We start from the raw sequence: 19,673 nt of genomic DNA, 5'->3' as shown, positions 1-19,673 counted from the left end.
AGCTTTCCATTTCGGCGCTAGAGGTATCTTGCAGTGAACTCAATACCAAACGGGAGAGACTACTACAAGAAGCAAAGCCATAAGGCCTGACATCACAATTGCCCTGTTAACTGGGGCAAGCTGTCAAATTGTCCTACTATTCAGGAGAAATACAATTTTGATATATAGTTATTATGCGACGCTGTCTGGGTTAACTTAGTATTTGATGGTGTTGGGGCAGCAACCAGCCACAAATTTACTTTCAGTTCCTTTATTCAAAGGTTGCCGTTGCCGGTTTCGAATTGTTATGATTCATCTTCAGATGGTTTTGCCGGCCGGTGTGGCCGTGCGGTTCTAGGCGCTTCCGTCTGGAACCGCGTGACCGCTACGGTCGCAGGTTCGAATCCTGCCTCGGGCATGGATGTGTGTCATGTCCTTAGGTTAGTTAAGTTTAAGTAGTTCTAAGTTCTAGGGGACTGATGACCACAGATGTTATGTCCCATAGTGCTCAGAGCCATTTGAACCATTCAGATGGTTTCCATACTTTCCTTACAACATGTGGTGCGTTTTTTCCACAGATTAATTGTCGTGAAATGTCGGTTTGGAGTGTTTGTTTTCATAACATTCGTCCAACAGATGTGAATACATTCCCACTGCATTCTTATCGTTCCACACGTATATTTTTCTCACTGAACACTTTAGATTTGTCACAGAAAAGATTTCTACCACGCACCACATGTTTTGATACATACAAAGTATACTTTGTATGTATTTCTACCACACACCACATGTTCTGATACATACAAAGTATACTTTGTATGTATCAAAACATGTGGTGCGTGGTAGTAATATTTTCTGTGACAAATCTAAATTGTTTAGTGAGGAAAATTTACGTTTGCGAAGATAAGAATGCAGTGGGAATGTATTCACATCTGTTGGACGAATGTTATGAAAACAAACACTCCAAACCGACATTTCACGACAATTAATCTGAAAAAAAAAACTCACCACATGTTGTAAGGAAAGCATGGAAACCGTCTGAAGATGAATTATAACGATTCGAAACCGGTAACGGCACCCTTTGAATAAAGGAACTGAAAGTAAATTTGTGGCCGGTTGCTGTCCCAACACCATCAACATTTATCTTCAAATAACAGCCACACTCTTCAGCATGTCATCATATGACAAAACTACTTAATAGTTTACTGCTTTGTATCTGGTAACTCTTCCCTGTAAGATCAATTTCGCAGTTATTCTGCTCTGTTTACATACATAATTGTTATTCTCAAATTCTTACTTCTGTGTAGGAGATATTTTATTTTCACTTTAGCATTTTATTTCCTGAATGACGAGACTATATAGCTACATAAAATGAGTAAAACATTGAAATAAAAAAGTTCTTTCTACACACTGACGCCAAAAAAAAACTGCAATACAAAAAAATTAGTGTGGAGTAACCAGTGTAGCTGCCTGAATGTTTGATGCAAGCATGCAAACGTGCATACATTGTATTGTGCAGGTGCCTCATGTCCGTATGTGCTTTTTCCGTGCCTGTTGCACTTGGTCTATTAATACAGGGACAGTTAATGTTGTTTGTGGATGACGCTGGAGTTACCGTCCTATGATGTCCCATACATGCTCGACCGGAGAGAGGTGTGGTGATCGAGCAGGCCAAGGCAACAAGTCGACACACTGTAGAGTATGTTGGGTAACAATTACGTTATGTGGGCGAGCTTTATCCTGTTGGGAAAGACCCTCTGGAATGCTGTTCACGAATGACAACTCAGCAAATCGAATCACCAGACTGACGTACATATTCGCAGTCGGAGTGTATGTGATAACCACGAGGGTGTCCCTGCTGTTATACGAAATCGTACCCAATACCATAACTCCAGGTTAGGTCCAGTGTGTCTAGCACACAAACAGGCTGGTTGCAAACCCTCAATTGGCCTCCTTCCAACTAACACAAGGCCATCACTGGCACCGAGGCAGAACCAGTTTTCATCAGATAACACGGACCTCCATCCTGCCCTCCATTGATCTCTCGCTTGACACCACTGAAGTCATAAATGGCTGATCGTTTGGGTCAGTGGGATGCCCTGTACAGGGCTTCTTGCTCGCAGCTGTCCTTGAAATAATCGAATTGCAATAGTTTGTTCCGTCACTGTGGTGTCAACTGCTGCTCAAACTGCTGCTGCAGCTGCAGTACGAAGCTCCAGAGCCATACGCTAGCATGATGGTCTTCCCTCGATGTAGTTCTATGTTGCCGTCCGGAACCCACTCTTCTTGCGACCGTGCATTCTCGTGTCCACCCTGCTAACAATCAGGACAGTGGCTGCATTCCTGCCAAGTCATTCCGCAATATCGCAGAAGGAACTTTCAGCTTCTAGTAGGCCTATTACACGGCCTCGTTCAAACCCAGTGAGGTTCGTCGCCTTAAAGGTATTCTTGACTAACACTACGTCCAATCTCATAGGTAACTAACGCTCACGACAATTACAGCGTGTATTTAAAGAAAAACTGATTTCCAGAATGAGATTTTCACTCTGCAGCGGAGTGTGCGCTGATATGAACCTTCCTGGCAGATTAAAACTGTGTGCCGGACCGAGACTCGAACTCGGGACCTTTGCCTTTCGCGGGTAAGTGCTCTACCAACTGAGCTACCCAAGCACGACTCACGCCCCATCCTCACAGCTTTACTTCTGCCAGTACCTCGTCTCCTACCTTCCAAACTTTACAGAAGCTCTCCTGCGAACCTTGTTCGAGTCTCGGGTCGGCACACAGTTTTAATCTGCCAGGAAGTTTCATATCAGCGCACACTCCGCTTCAGAGTAAAAATCTCATTCTGGAAACATCCCCCAGGCTGTGGCTATGGCCAAGCCATGTCTCCGCAATATCCTTTCTTTCAGAAGTGCTAGTTCTGCAAGGTTCGCAGGAGAGCTTCTGTAAAGTTTGGAAGGTAGGAGACGAGGTACTGGCAGAAGTAGAACTGTGAGGACGGGGCGTGAGTCGTGTTTGGGTAGCTCAGTTGGTAGAGCACTTGCCCGCGAAAGGCAAAGGTCCCGGGTTCGAGTCTCGGTCCGGCACATAGTTTTAATCTGCCAGGAAGTTTCAAAAACTGATTTACATCCTCACAGCGGCGCTGCTAGCGCCACTCAGATGCGACTGGCGCGAAAGTGGAATAGACATTACCTCTCGGATATAAACACACGAGTACCAACTTCCGTTTATGTCGCACAACTCCTTCTTGGTGTAGAGATTTTTTTCTTGCATCTGTGTATTTACCTCACCAGATGGGTAGCGAACTTCCCGGCAATAAATCACGTGATGCAAAATGCTTTTCTCTCTTTGCGGAACGAGAAGAAAAAGTTCTGTATACATCGTTAGGCAACAGAAGTGCTAAATATTGCTGTGTTCCTCATTCCAGGTAAACTCGCTAGAGAGGAAAAAAAGGCTTTAACATAAATGTGATTGACATAACAAGCTGTTATCTTACCCATTTGCAGACAAGAATTTTGAGAAAGGAACAGGAAAATATCACATTTATTATTTTTTATTTTGTTTCATTCGATATATATTCACAACTTGCCACACATTGTCAGCTTGGCTAATATTTATCTCATACCATAATAGCTGCTCTCTGCAGCAGCTGTTACTTTCTTTGTGGGTGCTTTTAACCTATTATGAAGATGCACAGTAGCAACCCATTGTATTAATTGAGATTCAAACGCGTTTTCACAATCAACTGTAGATACTAGCGTATGAACCTTACCAAAAACAATGGCTTGTTCACCAAATAATCACACACAGAAGTAATAAATCTCTCACAAAAAACACTGAGTTCAAAGTAAATGTCACTAGAGAAGAATAAGGGCGAATTGTTTAGCTAATTCACTATAGTATCTGGATTGTTATTTAGCGCCATTTGTTTTCAATTGAGTAACAAAAAATCTAAGTTTAACAGCTAAAATGTTCTTGAAGTACACTTTAGAAATTGTCATTTAGACATGCAGCAATGCAATTAACTCTTCCGTGGTTTCCACCTTTTTTTGACACCATTAAACTTCGTCTGCAGCATTCTCACGTTCTTCTTAAGGACCACAATTCTGTGAGATACTTCAGTCTGAACACCGGCATTCATTTAGCATCACTAGCGACATCGCGTGCACACAAAGTATTAGTTTGGATTTCATTCATTTCCTAAAACCAAATTAAAACAACCCATCAGCAATATTTACGAGCTATCTCAACTGCATAAAGATGCACGAATCGCAATACGTATCCTTGTTGCTAGTTAAATAGACAATTTCACCTCAGAAACTGTTGGTGTATTCCTAACCATTTGTCTTCGCTGCTCGATTTTCAGTTGCAGTTTTACAGGAAAAGCTGAATGTGCTCGGGACAGCACCATCTTTTAGCGGCAGTATATAAGTTCCTGATCGAAACACAAAGCTGTCATTTGAAAAACCATTGCCGTAAATGATGCTGTATTTTGACAGAGACCTTTCGTACTGCATACATGCATTTCTTTATGTTCTGGTCGCGAGTGAGGAAACCTGAAAAGACTTTACATGTTTTTGTAGCAATATTTACGTATTTCAAATACGATTTTCTTTCCATTACATAAAAGCATACGTATTGTATTGAATGTGAACCGGGGGCCTAGAAAAGACGGAGAGGCTCCGTCCCCGCCGCAACCGGAGTGGTCCACAACCCCACGACGACTACCGCAGTCCACTCCACCCCTCCGCCGCCCCACACCGAACCCAGGGTTATTGTGCAATCGCCGACATAGTGTAACTGAGGCGGAATAAGAGGAACCAGGCCGTATTCGCCGAGGCATATGGAAAACTTCCTAAAAACCATCCACAGACTGGCCGGCTCACCGGACCTCGACGCAAGTCCGCCGGGCGGATTTGTGCCGGGGACCAGGCGCTCCTCTCCACTCCGGTGAGACGTGCGTTAAACCGCTCGGCTAACCGGGCAGGCCAAGCATACGTAACTTACATGTGAAACTGAATGTTACGTCGTCTAGTCTATCTACTACTGCATTCATATACTCACAATTTTTTGCCATTTTTTAAGGGGCAGACTCCTTCAGAATCACTCTAGCAGTAAAACTATACGAAAGCCCCTTTACAATACAGCGGCACCACCAAAGAACGTTACGGTTTCTAGGCAAAGGCCATTTGAGTACTCTCTCCAGTTTAGTATTGAGCTCACTGGTGATCTTGGTGTAAAGCCCGTTTTACACGAGCTCCTGTTTGTCCGAAATCGTCTTCGTGGTTGCGTGTCACGAGCCTGTGCATAATATCATCTCTGTTTCCGTATCGTAACATGGACCTCGCACTTCTGATAGTTTGGTGTTCTGTGTTTAAAGCATTCTCACCTCGAGCTCTCTGGTTATAGTAATGGACGTTATGCACTTATTTCTACTTAATCTTTGTTTTACTGTTTGCTTCCTTCTCGTGACACATTACAAAAACTGCACTGGGACTTGAAATTTTCATACGGATGTTCTTCCGAAAGAGAGACGAAATACGTGAAAGCAAGAAGGCATTTATGTTTTATCATACCTGGGCAAGGAAAAAGTCTACACTGTGAATAAATAAGAACGTAAATAGATACAACTTTTTAATGAAAATTATTTTTGAAGAAAAAGCCAGATATATTGCATGAGGAAAATAATATCCGATGATATTTGGAATGTAGAAACTAAAGAAAATACAGAGGATATGTTTCGGTGAACTTTTTGAATAAATGTCACCCGGTTTTATGGTAAGGGTTTGAATTTGTTCTCAGAGGCCTTTGTAAACGATTAAACTTTTGTCAAACTTGAGTATGCTTGCCGAATATTTGACGATATAGTGCTGTTTGACGTGTTTGTCAAGCATAGATCGTGCTTGACGTGTTTGCGAGAAGTTTTGATTGACAGGAAGCTTAGCAAGATAGCGAACGTTGTATGTGTCGACGATATGTCGCATATGTTTAGTGAAAAATTGTATTACTACAATTTATCTCAATGTATCGTGAGTTTCAATAATTGTGGAAACTACGGCTAAAGATAAAACAAAACAGTTTGACAGTGATCAAAATGGTAGAGGTTCACATCTTTCTCAGCCATGTCTTACGCAGGAAGAGGCTACGAACAAAATCAACATTTTACGCATAAGATACAAGCGGGAGTGCAATGAAATAAAAGAAATGGAAGTTCTCTGGTTCTTCACGGCAATATAGGCTGTATGTTCGCACGGTGATATTTTACTGAATTGTCATTCTTCTTCTTCTTCTTCTTCTTCTTTAAACGTAGCACGGAAGTCAAACCTAGGACTGCTTCGCCTGCTTTGAGAACATTCTCACTGCTGTCTAAATACGAACAAGAACGGCGTCTGCTTCTAAAGTGAGGTTTCATTGAAAAACATTTTTTTTACGTGTACAGGCATGTTTGGAAATCCGTAGCTAGATAAGAGCGATTTTCTGAACACAATTAATCGTTGACGGAGGCCTTAAAGCCATAAATGTTTGATGATAATAATATTTGATCTACTCACTCCCACTGTAAATGGTTTCTACTTCAAACGTAAACTGGTTGCCAATATTACACCGAAGAGTCGGAGAAACTGGTAAACCTGCCTAATATCGTGTAGGGTCCCCGTGAGCACGCAGAAGCACCACAACACGACGTGGCATGGACTCGACTAATGCCTGAAGTAGTGTTGGAGTTAATTGACATCACGAATCCTGCCAGGATTTTCCATAAATCTGTAAGAGTACGAGATGGCGGAGATCTCTCCTGAACAGTACGTTGTAAGGAATCCCAGATATGCTCATTAATGTTCATGTCTGGGGAGTTTGGTGGCCAGCGGAAGTGTTTAAACTCAGAACACTGTTCCTGGAGCCACTCTGTAGCAATTCTGGACGTGTGGGGTGTCGCATTCCCTGCTGGAATTGCCCAGTCCATCGGAATGCACAATGGACATGAATGGATGCAGGTGATCAAACAGGATGTTTACGTACTCGTCACCTGTCGGAGACGTATCTAGACGTATCATGGGTCTCACATAACTCCCACGCACACGCCCCACTTTATTACAGAGCCTCCACCGGCTTTAACAGCCCCCTGCCCACATGCAGGGTCCATGGATTCATGAGGTTTCTCCATACCCATACCCATACACGTTCATCCGCTCGATACAATTTCAAACGAGGTTCATCCGACCAGGCAACATGTTTCCAACCATCAACAGTCCAATGTCGATGTTGACGGGTCCAGGCGAGGCGTAAAGATTTGGTTCGTGCAGTCATCAAGGATACACGAGTGGCCCTTGGGCTTCATAAGCCCATATCGATGATGTTTCGTTGAATGGTTCGCACGTCGATGGCTCAGCATTGAAATCTGCAGCAGAAGGGTTGCACTTCTGTCACGTCGAACGATTCTCTTCAGTCGTCGTTGGTGCCTTTCTTGCAGTAATTGATCTAACAACTTGACACTTGTTGTATTATGTAGGCGTTGCCGACCGCAGCGCCGTATTTTGCCTGTTTACGTATCTCTGTATTTGAGTACACATGCGTATACAATTTTCTTTGGAGCTTCAGTGTATGTTGGACGATATGTGAGGATATATGGGCAAGCTATTTGTGTTATAGACAGTTATGTGAAAGTGATATTGATGCATCCTAAGCAACAAGATTGCGGTTAATAGGAATCTTCTACTGACCAACAATATGGCTCTACATGATTTTCCAGGCAGCAGAAAATTCAGATTTTATTAAAGCTACAGTCTATCCATTTTCAGCACGATATAACTGACTTTGATTAGCTACCAACAGGATGTTCTGGATAATTCCGCTATCAACTCGGAAAAATGAAAACTGATCTTTAAGACAAATAGGTCAGTATACTACTTAACAAACATTTTTGCATCATCATTTTCATAATATTCGGACTATTTCTGTTTGTTCTTCTCTCTTAAACAATTTCTCAATTAAAGATCACGTTAAAATATCCAAAGCAACTGGACAGTAGTGTCATGTATGTGTGATGAATTACCTCACGAGGTCCTCATAAATGGATACACAAATTGTGTATGTTCTACTGTTATTTATTTGTATCGTCAACTCGTGTTTGACTTATAACGCCATAAGCAGATAATTATAGGCGCTTGAAAGGTAGTGTTATCAACGGTACGGGGAAGCAAAAGCTTTTTTTCACCCATACTATTCCTGCCTACATTTGATATCAATCCATGTATAATGTATTATTCATTTTCATATAGGCATAGAGCTCACGGTAAATAAATGAATATTCGCTTTACATCTATGTGTTAGTTAAATAACATCCTTCATTGTTATAGCGCTGGAATATTTCCTAATTTTTAATAAAAATTCCTACCTGTTGCAATTTTCTGTTCTTGCCATATCGACCCCTCACCGATAATTATGTAGTAGTTTCTTTACAATATGTCTCTGCTACGCACAAAATACTTACGGTTTATGTTGCGCCACATGTGTATTGGCAAATGTGTTTTGCTTTTAGTGAGACAGTGTCATCAGTATTCAAGTGCCACAGTTAACGGTAATCAATAAGACTGGTATGTCAACTATAGAATGGTTGGGATGACTTTAATAGCTGCAGTACCGTGGTGTGAAAGGCAGACAGTAAGACACCACATTTACTTCCCCGAGAACACGCCATTCTCTACTAAAAATGTCATGGTGGCACCACCCGAGTATCGTATTCTAGAAATAAAATAGTCCCCCTTCCGAGTCTGTGGGACAACTTCGGAGGAACTATTGGACAAGCACAGAATTCTAATTAGCGTAGGCACATGGCAAGTCTGAACGATAAGGCAGTGTGAGAAATTAGAAAAACTAAAGGAATAAAAAAAAATAATGTGGATGTATATTTAAGGAATCTGCGAGATGTGATGGCCAGAAATGCTAGAATTTAACAGTGGGGATCGTAGAATTATTCACACTACTTCAGTTAGTGGCAGAGCAGAGCAGGAGCAGGAATAATAATGAATAGGTAAATTGGCGAAAGAGCAAAGGGTAATTAGCAAAAACAGAAGGGGAATTGGTGGTGGAATTGAATGGTTATCGAACTGATACTGTAATCGTACAGGTACTCATGAACTCATAGATTCGAATGAAACTGAAATTGACGAATAGTATGACAACATTAATTGACTCATAAAATGTATGAAAAGGAATTATGATTTAATCATATTCAGAAACTGGAAGCGTTCTTTATGAAGCCAAGAAACAGAAAATAACAAAGTCCGATCTTGGTAAGTAAAATGAGAGCAGTATAGGTTAAGATAATTAATTATGTGCTTTGCGCGAACTGGTCTTGACGAATACGCTTTTCGAGACCTCTTTGAGAGACAGACGTCGAATATTTTTGGACGTCAAAAGAGATGTGGGTCTGAAATTTTCTGTCATCAGTCTTCTGAGTGGTCTGAGGTGGCCTGCCAAGGATTCTTTCACTGTGCCAAGAGTGCTTTTGTACCCAACGTTCTCGATTATTTGTTCTACATATTCCAATCTCTGTCTTTTCCTGTATAGCTCCCTCTAGTACTAAGGAAGTTATTCCTTCATGCCTTAAAACCCGTTCTCTGATCTTCTCCCTTCTTATTGAGAGCATTTTTCCCCTGTCCTGATAAGGTAGGGAGCAGGGTACAGGGTTGCTGGAGTGGAATGCTGAACCACAATTTGAGGATACAGTAAAAAAAAAAAAAAAAAAAAAAAAAAAAAAAAAAAAAAAAAAAAAAAAAAAAAAAAAAGGTTTATTTGACGAAACCAAGATGCAAACACTGGTAACAACACAGTTACAGAAAAATACTATCATAAGCAAAAAAAACAGCACTCCGTCTTCAGGCCACGAGTGGCCTACCGGGACCTCAGTGGAGGATGCGGATAGGAGGGGCGTGGGGTCAGCACACCACTGTCCCGGTCGTTATGATGGTATTCTTGACCGAAGCCGCTACTATTCGGTCGAGTAGCTCCTCAATTGGCATCACGAGGCTGAGTGCACCGCGAAAAATGGCAACAGCGCATGGCGGCCCGGATGGTCACCCATCCAAGTGCTGACCACGTCCGACAGCGCTTAACGTCGGTGATCTCACGGGAACCGGTGTATCCACTGCGGTAATGCCGTTGCCCAACAGAATTAATTAAAACAAAATTTAAAGAAAATTGCTGCCTATTCACACAGTTCTGGAAAGTGTGCAAGATAAACAGCCTTACGGCGCATGACTTCAATATATGTAGTATTACTGCTATATAGAATTAACTTCACAGTTAACTTTTTTAAAAATAACTTAACCACTAATTTAAGTTGAATGCACGAATTTTGACCCAGGGAAGATGATCGTCCCTTACAAACGTCGATACGGTAACACAGTTTATAGCAATCTGTGAGGTTTCGAACTATTCAAATGTAAGTTGTCTTAGCAGCAAAAGTCTCAAAATTGGGTAACCCGATTAATAACCACAAAGTGTGAAACTTACAGAGAGCCAGTCGGAGTGGCCGAGCGGTTCTAGGCGCTTCAGTCTGGAACCGCGCAACCGCCAAGGTCGCAGGTTCGAATCCTGCCTCGGGCGTGGATGTGTGTGACGTTCTTAGGTTAGTTAGGTTTAAGTAGTTCTAAGTTCTAGGGAACTGATGACCTCAGATGTTAAGTCCCATAGCGCTCAGAGCCAGAGCTTACAGAGAAAAGCATAACAACATATATCGGGTGATCATTACTTCATGCAGCAGCCTGAAAGGAGTACAAAACTGGCACACTACTGACGGTTGGCACTCAATATCGGCCGCTCGTCTGAATTTCGTGCGCGAGACCCCACCGGACTGTACACTGACAATAGCTTCTATATCACACACAGTACCAACATAATAAACAATTCACTTAAACAAACCACCACAGCGATAAAATACAGACTCATCAGTGTAGAAAACAAATAGAGATAAGATTCGGCACAAAGTTTCTTAAATTCGTTATTGCGTAATAAACTGCATCTATAGTTGATGTTAATTCTACGTTTACGACAGCTTGAATCAAAATAAAATTTAACAAAAGTAATCTGCAGAGCCATTCTGGATTTTGACCTTGTAAATTACGAACACTTGCACACTGTTTTAACTATTAAGAATACCGCCCTTTGACAGCACAAGGTCTTCAATAAGTTACAACCGCCCACAGGCAGGCCGGCTGGAGTGGCCAAGCGGTTCTAGGTGCTACAGTCTGGAACCGCACGACCGCTACGGTCGCAGGTTCGAATCCTGCCTCGGGCGCGGATGTGTGTGATGTCCTTAGGTTAGTTAGGTTTAAGTGGTTCTAAGTTCTAGGGGACTGATGACCTCAGAAGTTAAGTCCCATAGTGTTCAGAGCCAGCCCATAGGCAGAAAGTGACACAGCAAAATCCAGCTTAAGCTGAAACTTAACCTATACCACGCAGGCGAGGAATTCATTGACAAATAGCGAAAGTAGCAATTCGCTCAAATAAGATACAAATTCGCCGAATATCGGGCACAATTAGCAGCAACTAAGAACTGGTAGCAAAATCAACCAGGGCACAGATCAATTAATTCCACTCGCGATTAGCAGTGATGCAAACTCAATGCTCAAGCGATTTAGAAGAAACAGAGTGGCCACACGGAGCAGTTACGGTTTGAAAACGATCCACCGGACAATCACCATCCAGGGAGCTGCCGTAGATCTACAAGCCGGGCCAACTCGGAGGGTCTCGTCACAACACAGAGGCGGAACGACTCTTGAACAGAGCGTATGTTTACTGACGACCGCAGCCACACTCCAGTTCCGCTCGCCAACAGCAACAGGCGCTGCAATGACAACACCGGTGCGGCACAGCAGTACACCATAGAGATGGGCAAAACTGTTCTTTTCAGAGATTGGATCAGAACTGTTCACTCCCTGAAATGAATTAGCTCTTTTTCATGACTCACCACTCATTTACAATAGAAAATAAATGGAAGGCACATTGTCCTTTAAACTTGGTTTCTTCCAGTACTACACTTGTATTTTGATCTTATTTGATCCTATTTTTAAGTAACACAGATAATGAGTAAGAATTTTGTATTGTTTATTGAAATTTCCACGATATGACAAAGTTTTTGATTATTGATTTATTTTGCACTATCGTGGTTTTTTGGGTGATCAGAAAATGTTGTAACTTGAGATTTACATTAACAATATATTTGGCTATAATGTATTAAAATTTCATTAACCTCATACAAATTCATCGCAAGCCATATATTTTTAAAGTGAACGTTTCCTTCCGAAGACGCCTAAAATCGCAAAATCCGTACCAGAATAAGAAAAAAAAATATAAATTTGACTGTAAAACGAAAGTGCTGTATATAGCCTTACGCAGAATAAAACAAGGAAAATATTGGTGTATCACATTTTGCGATACGTTTATCGGTTCGCTCGTAATTAAAGCGTAAATTCGAGTGTCCATAATAAAAATCCTATAGTAAGAGGAGTCATCAGGAACCTAATCTAATCAGTTTAAACAAATAAAAATAAAATAAAAACAATTGATGTATACATAACATAATAATGTAATATACATAGCGGTATTACTACGAAGAACAATATCCAGTAGGGACGAACTCCGATGCAGAGGCGCTGAGTCGAGCGGGTCGAGCCGCGAGCTGTGTTACTGCGTGAGCTGAGACCGCAGAGACCAGAGTGACACCTGAGTCGCTTTGCTCAACGCTCTGGCTAGAGTCGAGACGGTGGGGTGAGCGTTGAGCGGGCGAGTTCCGAGGGTGGGGGGAGCGGTGAACTCACCCGCTCCGAAACAAATCGTCCGTTCCCTTGCGAGCAGGTTGTTGCAAGTAGTTCCTATGTTATCCGCTAGGTGGCTCTCTGTCCTGTTGCTCGCATCAACTGCCCAGAGGGCAAGACGCGCGACTGAAACGATCGCCGACAGAGTGCGATGCGAAGTTAAGCTGCGCCAGACACTGCGCGCGGAAGACGACGCACATGGACGGCACGGCATATGTGAAACACAAAATCCAATGGGGCACTGCACAATGCAGGCAGCCAAGGTAGAAGCAGGGCAGAGGCCGGCGCTGGCTGTGTTGTGTGGCGTGCACTGTGCTCTGACCAGCAGAGGCGCTGCTGATATGCTCCGTCTCTCTCTCTCTCTCTCTCTCTCTCTCTGCCGTGGGAAAGGAAACGTTTGGAGCTACCGTTCTTTTTTTCTGAATCACTGATTGTTCACTCCTTTGAAAGATTCAACTCTATGAATTAGTTCAAGAGCACATCCCCCATCTCTAGTACACCATGCGCCAACTGATCCCCTGCGGTGACCCGTGCAGACTCGCTCCGTACTACTTTCTCCCTGCAGAGCGCCTCGACCCGCGCATCAAGGAGGCGCTCGCCAACCAGCGCGTCGCAAAGCATATCGTTTGGACAGAGAAAACTCTGCGAAAGTAAGAGGATCGCATGAGGTCATGGTACAAGTTCTTTTCCTTGCTGATTCTGCGTAAAACCTCATTCTTATCAGTCAAATGTTCAATATGTTCAAATGTGTGTGAGTTATTAACGGACAAAACTGCTGAGGTCATCGGTCCCTAGACTTACACACTACTTAAACTAACTGAAAGTAACTTATGCTAAGAACAACCACACACACCCAGGATTTTCTCTGCCTCGTGATGACTGGGTGTTGTGTGATGTCAAAATGGTTCAAATGGCTCTGAGCACTATGGGACTCAACTTCTGAGGTCATTAGTCCCCTAGAACTTAGAACTAGTTAAACCTAACTAACCTAAGGACATCACAAGCATCCACGCCCGAGGCAGGATTCGAACCTGCGACCGACGCGGTCTCGCGGTTCCAGACTGCAGCGCCTTTAACCGCACGGCCACTTCGGCCGGCTGTGTGATGTCCTTAGGTTAGTTAGGCTTAAGTAGTTCTAAGTTCTAGGGGACTGATGACCATAGATGTTAAGTCCCATAGTGCTCAGAACCATTTGAACACAGACCAATGCCCGAGGGAGGACTCGAACCTCCGGCGGGAGGGGCCGAGCAGTCCGTGACATGACGCTTCATACCGCACGGGCACTCCGCGCGGCTCTTATCAGTGAATGTAATTATCAACACCCATCTGCAGCACCACATCTCAGACTCTTCAATTCTCCTCTCTTCCGGTTTCTTACACTCTCCGATTTACTTTTCCACAATCCTATGCTCCAAATTTACGTTCTCGGAAATTACTTCTTCGGATTAGGGTCAATGTTAGATACTACACTGTCCAGTCACATCAATACGACCACCTATCAGAAGTCAGAATAATCACATTTTGGAGCGCCGACATGCAGGAAGAGATTCGGTGAAGTTCTAGAAGGTACTGGCAGGTATATGGAGCCACGTCGACGCTGTGAACAGTTGCGCTGGGTTTCTCGGTTGAGGATCCATAGCGCGTATAGTTCAGTCCAGGTAGTCCCTCGGACACTCGACTGGGTTTAAATCCGGAGAGTTTGGTGGCCGGGAGCGTACAGTAAACTCAACCTGGGACTGTCTGAACAACGAATGTACTCTGTGAGCTGTCTGACACATTACCCTGTTCTACTGGTAGATGCCATCGTGCCATCTCCCCAAGGAGAGGTACAGCACTTTTGTTGATCTATCTCATCTTCCAGAATGATGGGATCACCCAGGGAATGCAACGAAGACGTTCTCCAGACCACAGCATTCCCTCCTCCAGCCTGGACCCTTCCGACGATTGTTGCAGGGCTGTACACGGCAAGGCCTGTTGGCAGCCCCTTGGTTCGTCACGGTGTTCAGCTGATCAACAGCTGCACTTCTATGCGCCTGTACATATCTCCGCAGCCACCGTTCATCTGTGGCCCATGATTCAATGAAGTTGCCTCAGCGCCGGTTTTGAATAGCGCCATTTCGTCATGCACAATTTACCTTAACCACCGCGGCACGCTAACTGTTTACAAACTAAGTATATTTGAAAATGCTTCCGCCCTTGTTCTAAAGCCAATAACCATGCCCTTCTTTTGGACAATACACAACTAACTCCGTTTCTGCATTACGACAACGACTGCACTGTTTTCCCGCATCCCCGCGACACACTTTATATACACTTATATGGATATGGTGTCTGTTCTTTCGGACATAGCATATTCATATAAGTATATAGTTCTGGCAACACTGGCCATGACCTTCTTCTTCGCGGTGTGCATGCACACGTATTCTCCGAACTCTTACGGGACTTGGTAAGAATGTCTTCCACGAGTAATGAGTGTATTGGGTTGGGACACTACGAACGTAGTGTGTGGACATATAAGGTGAGAATGCGAATCTCGCGGGAGGCGTAAGCGAGATAGTCCCTGCAGTCACACGATCCTCTGTGCCCTCTGTGGTTCAGATGGACAGACTGTCTGCCATCTAAGCGGGACATCCCGTGTTCGCGTCCCGGTCGGGGCACACATTTTCTCCTGTCCCCGTTGATACATATCAACTCTCGTTAGCAGCTGAAGGTGTTAATATAATTCTAATTTCGCTTTATATACCCTCCACTGGTAGTGCTGCTACCTGATGTGTAAGTGGTTATTGCACGTTGATGTCGAATTTAAGACAGCGGTCGCCTTAATGTGCCTGGACCGTCTAGCAGACTTTTTTGACAAGGAATATCCTCTTTGCCTGTGCTAGTCTGCTTTTTATGTCCTCCTTGCTTCGTCCATCGTGTGTTATTTTGCTTCCAAGGTAACAGAGTTCCTTCACTTTCTCTACTGGATGGTTCCCAATTTTGATGTTAATTTATCGCTAATCTCATTCCTTCTACGCCTCATTAGCTACGCCTTTCTTCGGTTTTTTCTCAATCCACAATGTGTGATCATTAGAGCATTCCAATCAATACATCCTGCATCCCCTCCTCATTTTTACTGTGGATAGCAATGTCACCAGCGAAACCTGTCTTGTTTGACAGCAGTTTGCTAAAACAATGATTCATGATTTAAGTTAAGAACCACGGGATTTATTCAGGTGTTGACAATGATAGCGACCATAACTAGTACTAATGAAATATCAGTAGAAATTCAAATACAGAAAACAGCTGAAACAAGCCTAAGGAAGCATAATATCACACTGTCTTAGAAAATCGTATAAAATAGATAATGATGCTCCACTGCGCTACTGATGAGGAAAACCGATGAAATGACTTTAAAAGAGGTGAAATAAATGCAGCAGGGAGGTACTACGGTTGGAAAAGACAGGATAAAGGCAACCGTGGATAACAAACGAGATACTGGACTTCATAAAGAAACGACAAAAATGAAAAAGTGTTAATTGGGAACAGCAACAATAGAGTGAACTCAGAAAAGAAATTATCGGAAAATTATATAGAAAGGCTAAGGAAGAATAGGTGGACACCAGATGTCATACGAGGGTGTGCTGAAAAGTAATGCCTCCGGATTTTTTACTCCGTTCTCAATATCGACTTGAGTTTTACGCGTCATGCATCTTACCCGGTCGACTTTGCCGCTTCGCTGACACAAGTTGCAACCCTCTGCCGAACTGCTACGGCGGTGTATAACGTAACTACACTCCTGGAAATGGAAAAAAGAACACATTGACACCAGTGTGTCAGACCCACCATACTTGCTCCGGACACTGCGAGAGGGCTGTACAAGCAATGATCACACGCACGGCACAGCAGACACACCAGGAACCGCGGTGTTGGCCGTCGAATGGCGCTAGCTGCGCAGCATTTGTGCACCGCCGCCGTCAGTGTCAGCCAGTTTGCCGTGGCATACGGAGCTCCATCGCAGTCTTTAACACTGGTAGCATGCCGCGACAGCGTGGACGTGAACCGTATGTGCAGTTGATGGACTTTGAGCGAGGGCGTATAGTGGGCATGCGGGAGGCCGGGTGGACGTACCGCCGAATTGCTCAACACGTGGGGCGTGAGGTCTCCACAGTACATCGATGTTGTCGCCAGTGGTCGGCGGAAGGTGCACGTGCCCGTCGACCTGGGACTGGACCGCAGCGACGCACGGATGCACGCCAAGACCGTAGGATCCTACGCAGTGCCGTAGGGGACCGCACCGCCACTTCCCAGCAAATTAGGGACACTGTTGCTCCTGGGGTATCGGCGAGGACCATTCGCAAACGTCTCCATGAAGCTGGGCTACGGTCCCGCACACCGTTAGGCCGTCTTCCGCTCACGCCCCAACATCGTGCAGCCCGCCTCCAGTGGTGTCGCGACAGGCGTGAATGGAGGGACGAATGGAGACGTGTCGTCTTCAGCGATGAGAGTCGCTTCTGCCTTGGTGCCAATGATGGTCGTATGCGTGTTTGGCGCCGTGCATGTGAGCGCCACAATCAGGACTGCATACGACCGAGGCACACAGGGCCAACACCCGGCATCATGGTGTGGGGAGCGATCTCCTACACTGGCCGTACACCACTGGTGATCGTCGAGGGGACACTGAATAGTGCACGGTACATCCAAACCGTCATCGAACCCATCGTTCTACCATTCCTAGACCAGCAAGGGAACTTGCTGTTCCAACAGGACAATGCACGTCCGCATGTATCCCGTGCCACCCAACGTGCTCTAGAAGGTGTAAGTCAACTACCCTGGCCAGCAAGATCTCCGGATCTGTCCCCCATTGAGCATGTTTGGGACTGGATGAAGCGTCGTCTCACGCGGTCTGCACGTCCAGCACGAACGCTGGTCCAACTGAGGCGCCAGGTGGAAATGGCATGGCAAGCCGTTCCACAGGACTACATCCAGCATCTCTACGATCGTCTCCATGGGAGAATAGCAGCCTGCATTGCTGCGAAAGGTGGATATACACTGTACTAGTGCCGACATTGTGCATGCTCTGTTGCCTGTGTCTATGTGCCTGTGGTTCTGTCAGTGTGATCATGTGATGTATCTGACCCCAGGAATGTGTCAATAAAATTTCCCCTTCCTGGGACAATGAATTCACGGTGTTCTTATTTCAATTTCCAGGAGTGTATATCGGTGAGTGAGAAACAGCGTTCTGTAATCGAGATTCCGACCGCAGAAGACCAGAGTTAATCGACACATGGAACACCCTTCCCTTCAGCACAAAAATGCCAGACCACTCTCGATCGTTCCGACAATTGCAACAATCCGGTGCCCCTGGTTCGACGCCATCGATAATCATCCGCACAGTCCCGACTTGGCAACATTCGACTGTCGTCTGTTTCGAGAACTTAAAGAATACCATCGAGGACTTCACTGTGATAGTGATGAAGCGGTGCTGGCAGATGTGAGATTGTGGCTCCGTCAAAAAACTAAACATCCTACGATGACTGTATTAACAAACTGGCCTCTCGTTGGGAGCAATGCTTTCGCTGCCAAGCTGATTGCGTTGAGAAATAAATACGCAGACATAAAGAATAAAAATGCAGAATGCAAATAAAGTTTTTTATTTAAAAAGCTGCAAGAGTTTTCACATAAAAAAATCGAAGGCATTACTTTGCAGCACGCTCTCGTAAATACAGAGCTGAAATTATGTAACGTAGCTTCTGTACAAAAATTAATCAAGTATGATTTCAGGGAACAGAGAAGGAGCACTGTGATTAGAGATGAAAGAGATAATAGAACCAAAAAACCTTGTTTCAATTTGTAACCTCCCCACAAAAAATATAATTTTTAAATATTATTTGGTTAATGATTCTAATTTTAGTGTAACCTCAGAACAAAACTGGTTCCCATTTAATGTACCCACAAAATTCTTTTCTCATTTAATATAAGCTCGAAACAGAAAAATTCATAAACCTCGTAATAAAAAATAAATTCAGTAACCTGGTAAAATTTGGACGACAGCAGTGCTGCGTCATGGCCCTGTAAGATCATTCTGAATAAAAAGCAAAAATTCTCACCTCGATAAAGTCGGCAACTATCTGCTCTTACAATAGCTCTTTTCCGGCACAGCTCTATGCAATGCTGGCCTATACATTTGTTATTTATGAAAGGAAGCAAATGATTTTTCTTTTGCAACAATCGGAATGATCATGCATTGAAAAAAAATATTAAATTCTTTAAATTGAAATGAATGCTTGTTATTATTAGGACATTTTTAAAAGATATACATGGGAGTTTACATAATATTACTAGATATGCGCGAGGCTGCTTTTTTTTTACCTTATACAATAATACTCAGGCTCCGGCATCGCTGCACCGCGATCGGCCCAGCCAACATGGTACACCAGACCAGACCAGAGCAGATACACACACTGGCAACAACTCACTGCTACTGCTGCACAGTTCGTACAGTCAACACTGCTCTCTAGTCAGCGATTCTCTTATACCTTGCATATCGCAGGCAGCGCATGAGCAATACATCGAAATTACATCTGCTCGAATCTCTTACGTAAAATTACTTCTGAATTACATCTGCTCGGACCTCTTACATAAAATTACATCTGTATTACATCTGCTCGGACCTCTTACATAATTTTGTTGTATTCCACATTGTAATTTAACAATGCAAGGAAAGATAGACTGCTACTTACCGTAAAGAAGATCCGTTAAGTTACAGACACAAATAATAGACACTGACAAAGCTTTCGGCTACAACCTTCATCAGCAAAAGAGAAACATACACCATTTATACGCACAAGCAAGCACACCTCAAGCATACAGGATGGCCAACTCCAGCAGCCTGGGCCG

At 43.8% G+C, this 19,673-nt stretch overlaps 1 pseudogene; it reads right to left on the bottom strand.

The window, feature by feature from the left end:
* Positions 1-10,024: 10,024 nt before the first annotated feature.
* On the bottom strand, positions 10,025-10,142 carry LOC124614165 (annotated as a pseudogene).
* Between the last annotated feature and the right edge of the window lie 9,531 nt (positions 10,143-19,673).

Source organism: Schistocerca americana, chromosome 4, assembly GCF_021461395.2.
Source record: "Schistocerca americana isolate TAMUIC-IGC-003095 chromosome 4, iqSchAmer2.1, whole genome shotgun sequence".
Taxonomy (NCBI): domain Eukaryota; kingdom Metazoa; phylum Arthropoda; class Insecta; order Orthoptera; family Acrididae; genus Schistocerca; species Schistocerca americana.
Note: the sequence above shows the minus strand (reverse complement) of the source record. Positions and strands in the feature narration are given on the sequence as shown.